This window comes from Kogia breviceps, chromosome 6 (genome assembly GCF_026419965.1).
Source record: "Kogia breviceps isolate mKogBre1 chromosome 6, mKogBre1 haplotype 1, whole genome shotgun sequence".
Classification (NCBI taxonomy): domain Eukaryota; kingdom Metazoa; phylum Chordata; class Mammalia; order Artiodactyla; family Physeteridae; genus Kogia; species Kogia breviceps.
In genome coordinates, this window is record NC_081315.1 from 95,525,624 (window position 1) to 95,539,272 (window position 13,649).

The following is a 13,649-nucleotide window of genomic DNA, read 5'->3' on the forward strand; positions in this document are numbered from 1 at the left end:
CATCAGAGAAACGTGCAGCCTTGCGTTATCCTGGTGGAAGGTTATGCGTTTTCTGTTGACTAGTTCTGGACACTTTTTGTCGAGTGTTGCTATCAGTTGGTCTAACTGGGAACAGTGCTTGTTGGAATTAATCGTTTGGTTTTCCGGGAGGAGCTCATAACAGAGGACTCTCTTCCAACCCCACCATTACACGACATCCCCTTCTTTGGATAAAGACTGGCCTTTGGTGTGGTTTGGTGGTGGTTCATTTCACTTGCCCCATGATCTCTTCCGTTCCACTGTTCTTTTGTTGTACAGTATCCACTTTTCATCGCCTATCATAATTTGTTTTAAAAGTGGAACGTTTTCATTACATTTCAGTAGAAAATCGCACGCGGAAATACAGTCAAGAAGGTTTTTATCGTGTCATGTGGAACCCAAACATGAAAGCGATTAACATAACCAAGCTGGTACAAACGATTTTCAGGGCTTGATTCAGATATTTTGAGTATGTTTGCTGTCTCCCACGTGGTAGAACATTGACTGTTCTCAGTTAATGTCTCGATTTGATTGCTATCAACTTCAACTGGTCTACCCAACTGTGGAGCATCGTCGAGCGAGAAATCTCCAGCACAAAACTATGCAAACCATTTCTGATGTGTTCGATTAGTCACAACACCTTCTCCATACACTGCCCAAACCTTTTTTTTGCATTTCAGTTGCATTTTTGCCTTTCTTGAAATAATAAAGCATAATATGCTGAAAATGTTGCTTTTCTTCCATCTTCAATATTAAAATGGCTAAACAAAAATTCACCAATTTTGATAAGTCTTTTTTTAAAAGCATGCTGATATGACAGCTGTCACATACAATCTAACAAAATTGTCTCGAATGAAGTTTTAGACAATTAAGTGCTACTAGAGCCATCTTACAGAAAAAACTGAACGAACCTTTTGGCCAACCCAATATTTACTTCCTGTGCAGCCCTGATTTGACTCTCTACACCTCAGTTTCCTTCCTTATCTGTAAAAAGGACACAGTGGTTGTACTGACCTCAAGGAGTTGCCGAAGGGATCAAATGTGCTAATTAACATATAGAAGACACATAGAACAATGCCTAGAATGCAGTAAATGACCAATAAATGTTAGTAATTATTACTGTTTTTTAGTTATAAATGGTTAAGCCAAAATAACCAAAGATATTAAGTGTGATATTAATAAAGACAAATAAGTATAAGAGGAAGAAACTAATCCCTATGTGATGATCTCCTATTTCCTCTGAAATAAGAAATGAGGTCTTCTGAAAGACATGGAGGCACACAGCACTTGAAGAAAAATGATCAATAGAATTTTGTTTTCTTTTTAAAGCAAGATTGCAGTTATAAATAGTTTAAGTGACTTGTTCATAATCACAGTTATAGGTCTGTGAAGCCTAATTTGACTTAAGATTTCTCTACTATATTTGTGGTATTTTACATAATTATTAACTTTGATGACAAGTCTTAGAATCCCATGTACTTCCTTTTGTTGAGTAATTTAATGCTATATGACATTGTTTATGAACTCCACTTATAAACAATAGGCATCTGTAACTTTGAATATTTCAGTATTTTAGTTAACTCTAAAATATTGAAAAGTGACTTTAACTGAAATAAGCACTGAAAATGAGCAAATAATCCAAGTTTTTTCAGAATAATTAATAAAAAATAATTCTCATTGATATTATCCTATAGGATATTCAATTTTAAACACAATGATTTAGTAGTAATATCAGCAAGGCTGCTAAAGACCGTAGGTTTTAAAACACTGAACTACTGGCTAATCTATGATGTGAACTCCAATTATGGAGTTAAAGGCAAAACTCTACTCCTGAATCTTTTTCCACAGGAAAGATTTTTTTTGAACCTTTGAGATTGACTAAATGTACCACTGCAGCATATGATTAAAATAAAACTGCCTCACTAGAATATTTTACAAAAACCAGGAGGTTTAAGACAACCTTTAAATTACTTCTTCACATATGTATTTAAGAGCAGTTATACTTTATAAAGAGAAGCAAAGTGAGGTGTGGCCAGAATCTAACTAAGGGCTTAAAATGGTGAAAATTTTAGAGAGAGACACAGTTAACAAATGAAATAAAACTTTTCAGTGAGAATCACGATGCCAACTAACCCTTCAAACTAGCTAATAACTCCAACCATCAAGCATCCTTTGGGATCTAACACAGAATTTAACAAAAGTTTATTACATGGCTAGTAAGAAATCCACTGCATTCAAAATTCAAATACAAATGTTGTTTCTTGGTGCTCTGAAATGCTTACAAAATTAGATTAACAACTGACTGCTGATTAAAATATGTGTCTACATTCTTTTTTTGGAGCTACCCATTAGATGAAGTCAACAATCATATAGCATGCTTGTGCAGTATCACTCCTGCCCCAATAGAAAACACAAGCAAGAGGACTCAGCAATTTGCCTGCTGAGCCTACACAGCATTTCAAAATGATGCAGTGTTCTATCTAGGTGCTATCCTAAGGCCAGAACGCTTATAAAATTCAACTGGTTCTTCAGTATATAATAAAGCATCTCCAATTGTGTGCAGTCTCAATCCTCTCTTTAATGCATACGCCATCACATTCCTATCTATCCCATTAAAAACTAATGGTTACTGCAAATATGATATTGCTCATATGTGGAATCTAAAATAAAAGGGTACAAATAAACTTATTTACAAAACAGAAGTACAGTCACAGATGTAGAAAACAAACTTATGGTTACCAGGGGATAAGGGGGAGGGATAAACTGGGAGATTGGGATTGACATATACACACTACTATATACACACTACTATATATATATAAAATAGGTAACTAATAAGAACCTGCTGTATAGTACAAGGAACTCTACTCAATACTCTGTAATGGCCTACATGGGAAAAGAATCTTAAAAACAAAACAAAAAAAGAGCGGATATATGTATATGTATAACCGATTCACTCTGCTGTACACCTGAAACTAACACAACACTGTAAATCAACTATACGCCAATAAAAAATTTTAAAAAAAGAAAACCTAATGGTTACTGTATCTATTAGAATGGGGGAAGGATAAGAAAATGAGGTTTCTTAGAAAATTCATAAAAGTGTTTAGTAAGTTCACAATGCATACTTCTGAAGCTCACAACTGAACTAAATTCTATTTATTCAATAAAATTCATAGGTCTACATATTTAAAACTGTCGTTATACCAAGATACTATATGCATCCTATACTTACCAAGATCCATTTTCCTCTACGAATCTGGTGTATCGATAGAATATACAAAACTTCAGGAGTTATCTACTACAGAAAGAAGGCCCATCTTTAAACATGAGTGACTCAAGAATATTCATGATGTATATTTATATTATGCAATCAAAATAACCAGTTTTCAGCAGAAATGACAAGTCAGCTAACAATTACTCAGAGACTGATTATGATCTAAAGATTAAGTTCTATCTCTCCCTTTTGCAGTAGGGAATGGTGAGACAGGCTGGTACAATTTTTTTATCTTTACTTGTAATCTATTTTTTTTAAATTTATTTATCTATTTATCTTTGGCTGTGTTGGGTCTTTGTTGCTGAGTGCGGGCTTTCTCCACTTGTGGCAAGCGAGGGCCACTCCTCATCGCCATGCGTGGGCCTCTCGCTGTCGCCGCCTCTCGTCGAGGAGCACAGGCTCCAGACGCGCAGGCTCAGTAGCTGTGGCTCACGGGCCCAGTTGCTCCGCGGCATGTGGGATCCTCCCAGACTAGGGCTCGAACCCTTGTCCCCTGCACCGGCAGGCAGACTCTCAACCACTGTGCCACCAGGGAAGCCCCTAGTAATCTATTTTTTAAAAAAGGTATCTATTGACGTGTTGACAACTGAAAACCATAAATAAATTGGATCAACCAAGTTTAGGCCACTCTTCCATAGGACACTTTCATAATAGGTGCACGGTACATTTAACAATGCACAAACAAAAAAATCTAAATCCTTAAGTACCCTAGGGACACCTTTGATTTTATGAAGTACTGACTTAATTCCTCATTGCAACAAATAATCATTGTTATCCAATTTATCTTTTTGTGTGTGTGTGTGGTATGCGGGCCTCTCACTGTCGTGGCCTCTCCCATTGCAGAGCACAGGCTCCAGACACGCAGGCTCAGGGGCCACGGCTCACGGGCCTAGCCGCCCCACGGCATGTGGGATCTTCCCGGACGGGGGCACGAACCCGTGTCCCCTGCATGGACAGGCGGACTCTCAACCACTGTGCCACCAGGTAAGTCCCCAATTTATCTTTTTGATATAATAGGATGTCAATATCTCATTTGCATGAGTAGGTTTCGTAAATTTTTTGCACACTATATAAAGCGCAGTTTTGATTAAATGTGATAATCAACCCTGTTATATATTTAAAAGAAAAAAGTTGTAATTCTGGACTTTTTTTAAGTAACAAGCAAAGGTTAGCTTATATAAAATTGATTACACCCTTTTCTTCTTCTATTATGTATGCTTTACCCTCAGATTGGGATTGGTGAACAAAACACAAAAACCGATGTGCTGGACTTCCCTGGTGGTGCAGTGGTTAAGAATCTGCCTGCCAATGCAGTGGACATGGGTTCCAGCCCTGGCCCGGGAAGATCCCATATGCCGCGGAGCAACTAAGCCAGTGTGCCACAACTACTGAGCCTGTGGTCTAGAGCCCACGAGCCACAACTACTGAGCCCACGTGCCACAACTACTGAAGCCCATGTGCCTAGAGCCCATGCTCCACAACAAGAGAAGCCACCGCAATGAAAAGCCCGCACACCGCAACAAAGAGTAGCCCCCACTCACCACAACTAGAGAAAGCCCGTGTGCAGCAACAAAGACACAATGCAGTCAAACATAAATTGGAAAAAAAATCCAAAACTCTATGTGCCATCATTACTTAGTAATGCTCATATAATACTACGGCTCAAGAAAACGTACATTGTCCAAAGTATCTATGTTGTAAGTATAATTTTAGGCTAGCAAACTCATTTTACTTTAACTTCACTAGCTTTTCCTTTCTAAGATAACAATGATCTTATATTCAAAATAGAGAGAGCCAGGGAAAATATTATTATAGCTAAATCTATTTTCATATACCTGGCAGTGTGAGGATTATTTTAATGTTGCCATCAATCACTAAACATAGCACTTCCTACCTATAAATAGTATTGAGATTCCCACATATCCTCCAATCCATTAGAATTTTCAAATAAGTAAAAAACCTGCATACACTTTACACACTTCTTTCACTTCTTTTTTAATCATGGTGGAGATGTAATATTGTTTTCCCCACAACAGATACATTTCCTTCTATATTAACCAATCTATTAAGGAAGTATATGACCACAAATGTATTGAGGACAAACAATATCAGAACTTCACCATCTTAACACCTTTTCTATCTAACAGATGATTCATGCGAGAAAAACGAAGTCAAAAATCAAAAGGCAGGTGTGGAAGGATAAGAAAAAACTTTTTTGAATAGAGAACAACTTAGTAATTACACTACTAGAATACTGTCTAGTAACAATATTAGAACTTCCAAGTTTAAAAACATAGAGCTGGATGGAAAAGCAAGCTCAAGTCATGTGGGAAAAACACCTTTTCTAGCTAAGATGCTTCACATGAGAAAAACCAAGTCAAAAAGCAAAAGGCGGGTATGGAAGGATAAGAAAAAATTTTTTTGAATATAGAACAACTTAGTAATTACACTGTTAGACTACTGTCTAGTTACGATATTAGAACTTCCGAGTTTAAAAACATAGAGCTAGATGGAAAAGCAAGCTCAAGTAGCGTGGGAAACTATTCTGCCCTTGGATATAGAACTAAAAGTAATTTCCTCTATTTTTTTGTATTTCACAAATTTTTTGCTTCATGCAGAAACGAGATTACAATAAATTAACTCAAGAAACACTGGTGCGGTATTTGCAGGAAAAACGTAGAAAAGAAAGCATGAACAATTCAAACTCATAATTAAACCAAACTTTGTACCAAATCTGCTGTAAACAGTATACAGTTCAAAAAAGTACTAGAATTCTTGAAACATGATTCAAGATACTGAAATTAAACATTTGATGGGAAAATTAGGAAACCTGATTCATACACTCAAGAATCCACACCTGATCATTCCACCAGGAGAAACAAATAGGTGATATACACCATAGTCTATGCTAAAATGTAATATGAAAAACAAAGCAAGTGGTACTAGGAAGCTGTTTAGTAATTTACTCACAAAAATAGAAGATGCTAATTAGAAAGGACTACACAGAACATACCATCTTTGTCTCTAGATTCATTCATTCACCTAGTATGTACCAAATATAGGTACTTGGTATACATCAGTGAACAAAAGAGACACAAAATACATGTCCTTATGGAACTTACATGCTAGTAAGGCAAACGGACAATGGCATATGTTCAAAGATATTATCTATATAGTTTATAAAAACAAAAATGTAAGAAACAAATATTGTACTTATTGAATGATTTAAAAGAATATTTGACTAATCTAAAAAAATATATTTAAAGTAAATATGTAACTTATTTTTACTTCTAAAAGCTTATTCATTCTATACCTATGCCAGAAAACAGCCTACATATTAAGTCACATAACTTTGAGCAAGACATGTCACCCTTTGTCACATTTCAATTTCTAGCTTTGAAACTACTCTTACTTTAAGAACCATATTTAACGGCAATAATGCTCAAAACCTGGCAGGGTGTAACTAGTGGTCTTGGATACTGTAACAAAGACAATCAAGGCATGATGTAGTCTCCAGAACCATCACATTTATTAAGCATGTTTCTATTAGAACAAATATCCTATGGGGTAGACTTCAAAGACATGCTACACTTGCAGTTGACCCCATCAGGTGGAGAAACATGCTCCCCTTCTTACTAGTATTCTGGGTATAACATTTGAAAAGAACTGCTTCCTTAATTTTTAAAGTCCCTTTATTCTACCTTTTCTCTTTCAATAAAAACAACCACAACAACAAACTTAACACTGTAACAGTCTGTCAGCAGTTTGTGGAAAGAAGCAGGAAGAGTGGAAAGATACAAAGAATGAGTGACTGGAACCATCATTTCCAGCTACTCTCAGCATCTGGCTTTTTAGGTATCTCCAATATTATTATTACCAGGTTAGGGTAAAGATGTCTTTCCTAAAATCCATACCTGAGGAGGGATTTCCCCCAATTAAATCTGCAACAGCCATAAGCCTCACCACCCAGTTAGCACAACTGAGTTATGAGAACACTGGCATCCATTAACATCACATATAAAGGTCTTATATGAAAAGTATATGTCTTAAAACCTATGGCTCAACAAGAGGGAGCAATGAGACACTGAGCAAACTACTCCAATTTCATGTCAAGAGACTGAATAGGACAAACTGACATCAAACGCTTCTTAACATGATGCATAAGAGCACAGTATCACTTGTGATAACACTGACAAAAAAACACAGAACTTGAATCTAAATATGAAGAAACATAACATACCTAAATTGTGGAACAGTCAACAAAATAAGTGGACTGTACTTTTAAGAGCATCAAAATTGTGAAAAACAAGCAAAAAACTGAGAAACTGGCCCAGATTAGAAGGGACTAAAGATACATGACCACTGAATACAACAGACTATCCAGAATTTACTCTGATACAAAAGAACATTATTTAGACAACTAAAAAAAATCTGCATAAAACGGTAGATTAGAAAATAGGATATCAATTGTAATTTCTGGTTTTGACAGCTGTACAGGGGTTCAATAAGAGAATGTCCTTTTTTTTTTTTTTTTTTGCAGTACGCGGGCCTCTCACTATTGTGGCCTCTCCCGTTGTGGAGCACAGGCTCCAGACGCGCAGGCTCAGTGTCCATGGCTCACAGGCCTAGCCGCTCCGTGGCATGTGGGATCTTCCTGGACGGGGGCATGAACCCGTGTCCCCTGCATCGGCAGGCGGGAGAATGTGCTTATTTTTTAGAAACATTCACTGTAGCGTTTAGGGAGAAAAGAGCATGATGCCTAATTGCCTTCAAAGGGTTCAGGGAAAATAAGTATAAATGTGTGTGTGTGTGTGTGTGTGTGTGTGTCCGTGTGCACGTATGTGTAGATACACAGAAGGATAATGCAAATGTGGTAAAATGTTAATGACTGAAGTATCTGGCTGAACTTCTTTGTAATATTCTTGCAATTCTTCTGTAAATTGAAATTATATCAAAACAAAAAAGGCCATAATCAGAGAAGCACTAATCTCCTGATAAGTTGCTGGCCTGACCCTAATTGCCACAGAACCTGGTGTGACAAACCTATCAAAAAACATTCAATGAAGGTGACACATAAGACACTCTATGACCAGCTTCCTGGCATAGCTCTTATGCTCGTACGACAATTATTTAAGAATTGTTGGGACTTCCCTGGTGGCACAGTGGTTAAGAGTCCGCCTGCCCATGCAGGGGACACGGGTTCAATCCCTGGGCTGGGGAGATCCCACACACCTTGGAGCAACTAAGGCCATGCACCACAACTACTGAGCCCACGTGCCAGCCACAGCTACTGAAGCCCACACGCCTAGAGCCTGTGCGAGAAACCACCACAATGAGAAGCCCGCACACTGAAACAAAAAGTAGCCCCCGCTTGCTGCAACTAGAAAAAGCCCACGTGCAGCAACAAAGACCCAATGCAGCCAGAAGTAAATAAATAAGTAAACTTATACTAAAAGAAAAAAAAAAGAATCGTTGCTGTAGATTTAAAGTTTGATAATACCCATCGTTGACCTACAAGTAGAGAAACAGGAATTCTCATGCACCGTTGGGAGTTTAAATTTGTGCAGTCTTTTTGGAAGACTATTGGCAGTGTCTATTATAATTCAAGATGTGCATTTCTTTGAATTCCTAGCCATTCTATTCTGGAAATTTATTATATAAGTACACAACTGTGACTATGCAAAAATTTGTATACAAAGATATTCAATAAAACATAATTTGGGGCTGCCCTGGTTGCGCAGTGGTTAAGAATCCGCCTGCCAATGCAGGGGACATGGGTTCGAGCCCTGGTCTGGGAAGATCCCACAGGCTGCGGTGCAAATAAGCCCATGTGCCACAACTACTGAAGCCCGCATTCCTAGAGCCCGTGCTCCTCAACAAGAGAAGCCACCGCAAGGAGAAGCCCCTGCACCGCAAGGAAGAGTAGCCCCCGCTCACCACAACTAGAGAAAGCCTGTGCGCAGCAATGAAGACCCAAAGCAGCCAAAAATAAATAAAATAAAATAAATAACAAAATAATTTTTAAATCCATGTGTACAATTAGGAATAGATTGCTGGTTACAGATAGCACCTCCCAGTCGTGCGCGCGCGCGCGCGCGCGCACACACACACACACACACACACACACACGGAGAGAAAAAAGAGAGAAAGAAAAGGGGAAAAAAGGCTATCCAATTAGTAGCATTAATCTTTTTCTTCCCCCCATCCCCCCGGCCATGCCGCACGGCATGCGGGATCTTAGTTCCCCCACCAAGGATCGAACCTGTGCTACCTGCAGTAGAAGCAAGGAGTCCTTACCACTGGACCACCAGGGAATTCCCAGTAACATTAATTTTGAATGAGGAAATGAGATCTACATTTTCATCCCCTTTCCCCAAGTGCATATATAAAACAATACACGAATACATACACCCCCATACGCCCAGTATTAGTGATAATGGTGGGCAGCAGCAAAAATTCCATTTTGCTCTAGAAAGTATTATACAATTTGACAGATGTTTTATTCATTACTAATTAAGTTTGGCTTAGGTAAACAGCAAAGTAAATTTTCAGTATCTAGACATCAGTTAAAGCCACTCATACACCAAGTCTAGAATACAGGTGGCTTAAAATAAAAACAGAGAAAAACATGTAAGTTAAAAATTTACCCTCATGGGGACATATGTATATGTATAACTGATTCACTTTGTTATAAAGCAGAAACTAACACACCACTGTAAAGCTATTATACTCCAATAAAGATGTTAAAAAAAATTTACCCCCAAAATGGTTTCAGTAATAAGCAAATTTCACTAGGGGAAACATTTTAGAAAAAAGTATGCCAGACCCAAATAAAGAACACACCTTTATGGAAAACATACTTCCAAAAAGGAAAACATAATGCAACTTAAAGAATTTTAGGGCTTCCCTGGTGGCGCAGTGGTTGAGAGTCTGCCAATGCAGGGGACACAGGTTCGTGCCCTGGGCTGGGAAGATCCCACATGCCGCGGAGCGGCTGGGCCCGTGAGCCATGGCCGCTGAGCCTGCGCGTCCGGAGCCTGTGCTCCACAACGGGAGAGGCCACAGCAGTGAGAGGCCCGTGTACCACAAGAAGAAAAAAAAAAAAGAATTTTAAAGAGGTTCCAATCTTAACTGTTTAATTTTTGCTAAGAACTTCTTCAGACACATCACTTGATCTTATGCACTGCCTTTTAAGACAATGTTTAAGAGGTGAAAAGTGCTCTCTGATGAGAGCACACACACAGTTTGTCACCAATGCAAGTCATGGGAGAGGTAGCCACATATTGTGGTAAGGGCATGGACTCAGGAGCTAGATTGCTTAAGCTCACATTCCACCTTTAAAGCAAACTAGTGGAAGTTACTTAAACTCTCTGTGTCTCATTTTTCTCAACTGAAAACACAGATGAAAGTATGTCCATATAAGATTCTTGCAAGAATTTTAAAAGTTGATAAGTGTACAGCACCAAAAAAGTTCTAGGCACTGAGTAAGCACTAGACAAAACACCACTACTGCTTCAAAAGTGGATTGCTGAATATCTACCCTAACAAATATGGTAAAACTGAAATAGGCCCTTCAAAACAAATACATATTTATATTGCTTTAAAATATATATAATTAATCATACATCTCACAAAGAGATTAATATCCAGAATACATAAAGAACTATAACTCAACAACAAAACATCTGATTTACAAATAGGCAAAGGACTTGAAGAGATAAGAAGATATGTATCTCCAAGAAGATATACAAATAGCCAATAAGCATATAAAAGAAGCTCAAGGTTACTAATCATTAGGGAAATGCAAATCAAAACCGTAATGATACCACGTCACACCCATCAGGATGCCTATTATCAAAAAAAAAAAACAAAAAATAACAAGCATTGGTGAGGATGCGGGAAAATTTGAACCCTTGTATGTTGCTGGTGGAAATATAAAATGGTACAGCCACTGTGGAAAACAGTATGGCAATATCTCCTCCAAAATTAAATGTACAATTACTACATGATCTACCAATTCCACTTCTGGGTATATACCCAAAAGAATTAAAAGCAGAATTTCAAATAGATACTTGTACACCAATGTTCAGAGCAGCATTATTCACAATAGGCAAAAGCTGGAAATAACCCAAATGCCCACCGATGGATGGAAAGATGAGGTATACACATACAATTAAATATTATTCCACCTTAAAAAAAAATTCTGACATATACTATGTACAACATGGATGAACCTTGAATACAATGTGCTAAATAAAATAAGATAGACACAAAAGGACAAATATCCTATGATTCCACTTATATGAGGGACCTAGAGTATTCAAATTCAGTAGAATGGTGGTTGCCATGGACTGATGCCAGGGGTGAGGGTAAGGGAGCATGGAGAGTTATTGTCTAATGGGTACAGTTTGGGAAGATGAAAAAGGTTTGGAGATGGATGGTGACGGTGGTTGTGCAATAATATGAGTGTACTTAATGCAACTGAACTGTACACTTAAAAATGTTTAAAATGGTAAATTTTATGTTTTATATATATTCTACCCCTCATGTGGTACATTTAGTTTTGCTTAAACTATGGCTTAGTGAGGGATAATAGCTCAGCTTTGAGGGGTATCCTATGTTACTGCCAGGTTAGGTGGCGGCAGCTGCCCAGTAACTTAGAAAAAACTAACAAGTGGGTGCCACAACAAACAAAAGAAAAACATGAGGAGCATATGTATATATATATATATATATATAAATGGTTCCTACTACCATCAAGGCAAAGATACAAAAGGAAAGAGAAATCTGTCCTAGAATCTACACCTCCCAAGGTAGGGCAGCCCAGGAAGCATGCAAACAATCCATCAAAGACTGTTTGGGGCTGAACATCTCCCATGGAAAATGCCAAGTGATCATGGAAAGCAGCTTGTACATGAGATGAAATCACATAGTTTTTGCCATTGCACCCCCCCATTACTTCTCACCCCCACCTCAAATTATAAGCAGTGAAGATCTTTTTTCTCCACAAAACTTCTGCCAAAGATGTTAAGGTTGTCAGTTCTCTGAGGTCATTTGAAAATTCTTTGCAGAAAGAAAGAAATCTGATACTAATCAGACGTTATTAATTTTCTCCCATCTTTTGAAATACTCTTTCCAATCCTAGTGAGACTTTTTTAAAAAAGGAGGAAGAAAAAAACAAGCCAATAAAAGTAAATGGGACTTTTCCCCCCTTATCCCCTTATCTAAAATGAAATTTAGAAAGCCATAGATTATAACTATCCATAATAAGATTTCTTCACCTGTTCTCCTTGGGTCCTATTCTTGAAAAGGTATGCAACATTTAGTGTGTAGTTCATTTATCTAGGAAGGGGTCCAGTTACCTACATGCTAACCACTGTTCAGGACAGGTGTTTGGCACTGAGAGATCAGATCCCCAAGAAGTGACCATCAATGGTTTCTGGTAGGCAAGATTGACTATAGAAGAAAGGGCCAAAGAGATTTTTAGTGGGGAAGGATATGAGGAAGATGAATAAGTTACATTTCAGGAGGCCTCTCAAAGTTAAGCTCTTGCCTCCATGGAATAAACAACCTATGGAAATATAGGCGGTTTTCAGTTAAAAAAGAAAGCTACTAAGCCAAAAGACTGCAATTTTAAAGCTGGGCTCTATATTGATTCCTAACACCCTAGAAATAAAAATTTCCAAGTAACTGTTGAGCAAGCAAAGAATTAAACTTAGTAGAGAGAAACCAGGCATTGTACTACTTATACTTAGCTCCCATCACATGGAAAGTATGAGTAGAAAAAAATAATATTTCCCTGTAAAACTTAGGTCCAGTGGACCTCTCTCTCAATTAATTCTGATTCAGCCTGTGGAATGGAATAGCCTCAGAAGCAACATCATGCAATTAGGTGGTACGTGAAGGCCCAAGGCTTTTCCTTAATGAAAGTACACCTGAGAATATAGTGATACTGATAAACCATTGATAACAGTTTAAAATACATGCTTGTTGACTTGAGATTATTACTGCACATGTTCAAAAGTAGTAAGAATGCTATACCTCTACAAATGTGTATACATGGGTACCAAAAGACATCTACAACAATGTCCACAGCATCATCAGACATAATAACTCCAATCAGAAACTCAAATGACCACTGTCAAAGGATAAGATAAATTATAGAATAATCATACAACAGAGTGCTATTCAGTAATGAAAGTGAACAAATTATCATTAAATATGCAATAATGTTGATTACTAGCAAAAGAAGTCAGGCTCAAAAAGGTACAAGAATTATATGATTCTATTTATATGAAATTCAAAAAAAAAAAAAAAAAGCAAAAGTAATCTACTGTGTTCACAAGAATACAGG

General features: G+C 37.6%; 1 protein-coding gene across 5 annotated transcripts in view; it reads right to left on the bottom strand.

Moving 5' to 3' along the window:
- Positions 1-13,649, bottom strand: part of LOC131758994 (recombining binding protein suppressor of hairless) — a 238,700-nt gene that overhangs the window by 42,386 nt on the left and 182,665 nt on the right. The window contains exon 1 of one of the 5 annotated variants that reach the window (XM_067036321.1): positions 3,254-3,319. The exons of the other annotated variants lie outside the window; for them this stretch is intronic. The gene's annotated coding sequence lies outside the window, so the exon portion shown is untranslated. Of the gene's footprint in view, positions 1-3,253; positions 3,320-13,649 lie in introns of those variants that run through there. 5 annotated transcript variants of the gene reach the window in all.